We start from the raw sequence: 5,629 nt of genomic DNA, 5'->3' as shown, positions 1-5,629 counted from the left end.
CGAGGAAGAGCTGGCTTGCCAGGCATGATCTCAGGGCTGAGAAGACGCCCCCATGAAGAGGGCGCTTGCCTTGAGTGGCCGCAAATGGTTTCACGCAGAGCCGATCCCCAGAGAGAGGTGAACTGCCTGCCTCGCCCAACGTTGTTCGTCCCCACTGAAGCGGATGTTGGCCTGCCTTGGCCCCGAGCCCTCCCGGGGCTGCGCCCTTCAGCCATCCCCCTGAAGAGGACAGCTACCTGGCAACACGGCAAAGGGCCCCCGAGCTGAATGGTCCCCATGAAGAGGAGTGGCTGGAAACGCATGAAGCTCAGCCACAACTTAAGGGAGCCGTCCCCTAAAGACGCAGATTTGCCAGGCATCCACTCCACGTGCTACCCTAAGGGTTGTTCCCGTGAAGGGGACAGTTCCCTCACATGAGCAAGAACCAGAGCTGTTCACAATGCAAGAAGGCTGCGCACACTTCCCCGCTCCTTTTAAGTTTATGCTGCTGCCACTGTGACATGACTTTCAGGGCCCCATACTTCTACACTAGCATCAACTGCCTAGGTTCCACTTAAGGAGAGGTTTTTTCAGATTCTCTATCTTGGAAAAGATAGGATTAATTAAAACAGTATTTTGCTTCTCTCTCGCTCTGCTAATTTGCGCCTGGGTTCTGGCATCTTTGGTGTTCAGTTCTACTGTGCTTTCCACTGTTCTCCCTTGCTGGGATTTGAACATGGAGTTGGCCGCCCAGAGCACCATTGACTCTGCAGAGCCATTTCTGAGCGAGGGCCTCAATTGGGGGTGGGGGTGGGGGTGTCCCAACCAGACGGGCAAAGGACACAGAGTCAGGGCTTCAAAACAGGCTTTTGCTTTCTTAGCGGCTGGTGGGGCGCACCGCAACGCCTCGAGCTGAAAAGGAGTCCTACCAGCAGAGCAACGCCCCCTCAGGCCTGCGGGGAAGCAGCCTCTATGCCACGCAAGGAAGCCAGACCCCCTTTTCCACTTTGAGTTTAACGGGGCTAGCACTTGCAGGGAGGCCTGTCTCTGCAGGAGCCTCAACCCAGAAGCCCTCGGGGATGTCAGTCAACAGTTCCTGTTGCAACAAGGAAGCGTCAACCTTCTCCCCAGGGGACTGAGGCTGCCATCAAAGTGGAGAAGGATTTCTCGTTCCGTATTTACAAATACAATTTGCAAAGGAGGTCGCGACTTCCCAAGTGCGGGCAACTGCAGGGCTGGGGCATCCAGGGGCCAACGGCCACAGCCTGGGAGAAGGGGGTATTAACAGCTGCCTCTTCTTACAGCAGAGACGCCTGGCCAAGAGTGGACTAGGGCGAGACGAGCAGCAGCAGCAGCAGAGCTCTGCATTTAGATTGGGCCCTTTACCTCTCCTGAGAAAGCCAAGGGGGCTCTCCAGGCTCTTTCTTATCCTCACAGCAGCAACCCTGTAGGGCGGGCAAGGCTGGGACTCTTTCCAAGGGAGGTCTCCCCTTGCCCAATGCGGGGAAGCGTGCAGCGGCCTGCCACGCATCCATCTGAGGACTAAGCTGATCCGTCTCATGGCGAGGGAACCTGCCAGGCATGAATCTAAGCCAGAACTGCGCTGAGCTGTCCCCGTGAGGAGGACACAGCCCTTGCTCCCCTTCAACCCACACTCGTCCCCACACAGAGGCTGCTCGCCTGCCTTGAGAAGAATTCCGAGCAGCAGCTCTCTTGCCAGGAGGCATTTCCCGTCAGCACTGCATACGCAAGCTGCTTTTCCTCCCCCACTAAGCCTTCACGGCAACCACCCTGTGGGGCCAAATCCCCACTCAGCTTCGCGGCTACACCACGGGGACAAAGGCAGATCTGCCTGGTCCGCAGTCCAACAGGTGAACTGCACCCCACCCTGCCTGTCCAGACAGGGCCTCAAGTGAGCGGCACTGGTGTCTCTGGCCAAAGGAGCCGCCTCCGACCGCACCCTCTTCATACAGCACCGCTGCCAGCAGGCACAATTCGCAGTGCCGAGCGGGGAGGTGTTGACTTGACCCCTCGTGCAAAGGGGCTGCTCGCGCATGCTGGCCCAGGACCCTTTCCTTCTCTTCCCAATGCTGTAGGAGCTCGCTCTTTCAACGGACCAAGGCATTGCCCATGAAGGGCTGGCTTGCTGAGCCACTATCCGCTCAACTACCACCATGGCTGTTCCCCTTGAAGAGGGATGCAAGCTCTGTCCAAACCCAGCCAAGAAATCATGCTGGGAAGGTCAAGTCGAGTGCTCTGCATGAAGCAACACTTCCCTGGCACAGGCAGACTCCAGCGCTGCGCTCAGTCCTCTCGATAAAGGGGTACCTGGTGTGATGGGACTGGAAAACGCCTCAGCATGGGCCCCACCTCATAAAGAGGCTTCCCCGCCACGAATCTAATCTGGCACTCGGCTCCGGCCTCCCCATGAAGGGGAAGTTGGCCTGGTGTGGCACAAAATCCCTTCAACGTGGGCTCCACCTCATAAAGAGGCTTCCCCGCCACGAGTCTAACTTGGCACTCGGCTCCGGCCTCCCCATGAAGGGGAAGCTGGCCTGGCGTGGCACAAAATCCCTTCAACGTGGGCCCCACCTCATAAAGAGGCCTCCCCACGAGTCTAATCTAGCACTCGGCTCCGGCCTCCCCATGAAGGGGAAGCTGGCCTGGCGTGCCTGGAAATCTCCAACATGGGCCCCACCTCATAAAGAGGCTGGCCTGCCACGAGTCTCATCTGGCACTTGGCTCCGGCCTCCCCATGAAGGGGAAGCTGGCCTGGCGTGGCTGGAAATCTCCAACATGGGCCCCACCTCATAAAGAGGCTTCCCCGCCACGAGTCTAATCTGGCACTCGGCTCAGACCCCCCCATGAAGGGGAAGCTGGCCACCAGCAGCTCAAGAAAGAGCAACCCCTGGAAGGGGCTTCGGGCCAAGCACTGAAAGAAACTCTTGCCAACTCTGCCACCCCAAAAAGAGGCGGCTTGCCTGGTGTGGGGTAATTCAAGCTCCAACCTGACCTTCCTAAGAAAGCATGTTTATGAAGTGCTTGCGATACCCACCTTCTTCGCCTCCACCGTCCTGATAGGCAGCGGCATCCTGACGGGGGCGCAGAACTCTTGCCTCGGCTCACATCTCTTCTTGCCGTCCTCCTCTTTTCCACAGGCTGCCTGGTGGAATGCTTCATATCCAGCACCATGGCGGGCAGATACCCTGCAGCGGAGAAGCCAAAGGCTTAGCGTTACAGGTGCCTTGGAAAAGGCCTCCCAAACCCACTCCGTGCAAAGGCACCTCGCAAGGGCCAAGCAGCTCAGCCACATCCAGGAAGGCCCCCATAGATGGCGCTGTCACCTCACGACTCAGCTGACTGTCCCCGGAAGACCAGGCTGCCTTGCTCACTGGAACCTGCCTTCTCTATCCCCAGCTATCCCCACTAAAAGAAAAGCAGCATTGCCGGGCAGCTCTGCAGATAAACCCTTTGCCACAAAGAAAAAGAAACACAGAACTTACTCTCTTTCACTTCCCTCCAAGGAAACAGCAGCCCTTCCAACAGCCTCAAAGCGCGAGACACTCTTCAACCTTCTCGTTTCCAACCAGGAGCTGCTGAGCGCCACAACGGGCCAAGTCGTGCCTTCGGTCCACGGCCGGACAGGACCGCCACGCTCGGGCAGAAGCAAGGAAAATAGAGTATTACGCATGAGAAGGAAAAGCCCAGCAAAATCAGGCAAATCGCCCCACATTCCTCACTAAGGGGAATTCAAAGGTGCCAGGCCTGTGAAGCGCTGCCTTGCCAAGCGTGGACCCTGCTCATTGCTCAGGTGAGGCATGCCGAGGAAGAGCTGGCTTGCCAGGCATGATCTCAGGGCTGAGAAGANGCGCTAACCCAACCCCCAAGTCAGAGCCAGCGTTTCAGCCTGCCTCATGGGAGAGTCAGACTGTCCCAATCCCAAAATGGTGCTGAGAGAGCCAGAGCTTGTCCTGCCTTGCAGATGAGGCAGACAAGCCAACCCAAGACGGCGCTAACCCAACCCCCAAGACGGAGACGGAGTTTCAGCCTGCCTCACGGGAGAGTCAGACTATCCCAATCCTAAGATGGCACTGACTGAAACCCAGGACAGAGCCAGAGTTTGTCCTGCCTTGCAGAAGAGGCAGACAAGCCAACTCAAGACGGCGCTAACCGAACCCCCAGGACGGAGCCAGCGTTTCAGCCTGCCTCATGGGAGAGTCAGACTGTCCCAAACCCAAAATAGTGCTGAGAGAGCCAGAGTTTTCCTGCCTTGCAAATGAGGCAGGCAAGCCAACCCAAGACGGCGCTAACCCAACCCCCAAGTCGGAGCCAGCGTTTCAGCCTGCCTCACGGGAGAGTCAGACTGTCCCAATCCCAAAATGGTGCTGAGAGAGCCAGAGCTTGTCCTGCCTTGCAGATGAGGCAGACAAGCCAACCCAAGACGGCGCTAACCCAACCCCCAAGACGGAGACGGAGTTTCAGCCTGCCTCACGGGAGAGTCAGACTGTCCCAAATCCCAACCCCAAGATTGCACTGACTGAAACCGAGGAGAGAGGCAGAGTTTGTCCTGCCTTGCAGATGAGGCAGACAAGCCAAGCCAACCCAAGACAGTGCTAACCCAACCCCCAAGTCGGAGCCAGCGTTTCAGCCTGCCTCACGGGAGAGTCAGACTGTCCCAATCCCAAAATGGTGCTGAGAGAGCCAGAGCTTGTCCTGCCTTGCAGATGAGGCAGACAAGACAAGCCAACCCAAGACGGTGCTAACCGAACCCCCAAGACAGAGTTTCAGCCTGACTCACGGGAGTCAGACAATCCCAAGACGGTGCTGACCCAAACCCCGGCCAGTGCCAGGGTGTCGTCCCACCTTGAAGGGGAGGTGCAGAACTCAATCCCAGGACGCTCCCAGTTTTTGCCCTCCTTGCAGGGAAACTGGGCAAGCCCCCAATACTCCAATAGGCTGAGTCACCTGTGAACCTCATGGGCCAGCAGCCACAGTCCCGGCTCTGCTGGTTTTCTGCGCTTTGGGCTGGAGGAGGCAGCGCCTACTCTCTTTGCTCCCTTGCGGCCTCCGCACACCCCATCGCTCCTGACAGAAATTGCCCCATGGAAAGCCTGCTGCTTGTGTGTGTGAGCAATCTCCTTCCAGTGCCTAGCGCCCTGCCTATCTGCCACTGCGGACACACCCGTCAACCGGCCGATCCCAAACCCCACCGTGCTCTCTCACAACGTGAGGTGCGTCTTGAGTTTGGGAACTGGTCTCAGGGTGTTCGTGGCACCTCTACCTGCTCCCCACCATTCAGCCTCGCGGCTTGGGCCGGCGTCCTGAAGACTCTTACTGCCGGGTGGAGTGCCCTGGAGATTGCTTGCCTGACTCTGAGTCACAGTGTGGTGCTTACACAGGACAGACAGACAAACTTACCTTCTGGGTGATGGAAGACGTTCTTGCCTTTGGATCCTCGTAGGGGCTCCGCCGTACCGCCAGCACTTTTATTTTATTTTACAATCTTCATACACCGTTCCCAGCTCCCGGGCTTTGTGAACGGTTTACAATAACAAAACACAGTTACACAATGCAATACAATTCATATCTCTGCTAACATTTCTCCCCTTAACACAACCCCTAACCCCACCCCCAGGTGAATTTCAACTTA

At 57.4% G+C, this 5,629-nt stretch overlaps 2 long non-coding RNA genes across 2 annotated transcripts in view; one reads left to right on the top strand and one right to left on the bottom strand.

Annotated features, from left to right (window-relative positions):
• Positions 1-818: 818 nt before the first annotated feature.
• On the bottom strand, positions 819-5,623 carry LOC123021478. Its single transcript, XR_006414327.1, has 3 exons — positions 5,398-5,623; positions 3,483-3,634; positions 819-3,185 (listed from the first exon to the last, which is right to left on the bottom strand). It is a non-coding gene; the product is annotated as an uncharacterized LOC123021478 (long non-coding RNA).
• The window catches only part of LOC123021479, a 9,539-nt gene continuing 5,157 nt past the window's right edge, over positions 1,248-5,629 (top strand). The window contains exon 1 of the long non-coding RNA XR_006414328.1: positions 1,248-1,257. This is a non-coding gene — a long non-coding RNA (uncharacterized LOC123021479). The remainder of the gene's footprint in view (positions 1,258-5,629) is intronic.

The sequence above is a fragment of the Varanus komodoensis genome, unplaced genomic scaffold (genome assembly GCF_004798865.1).
Source record: "Varanus komodoensis strain SLA01 unplaced genomic scaffold, ASM479886v1 scaffold1653, whole genome shotgun sequence".
NCBI lineage: Eukaryota > Metazoa > Chordata > Lepidosauria > Squamata > Varanidae > Varanus > Varanus komodoensis.
The sequence above is the reverse complement of the archived record's forward strand: the minus strand, read 5'-3'. Positions and strand labels throughout refer to the sequence as shown.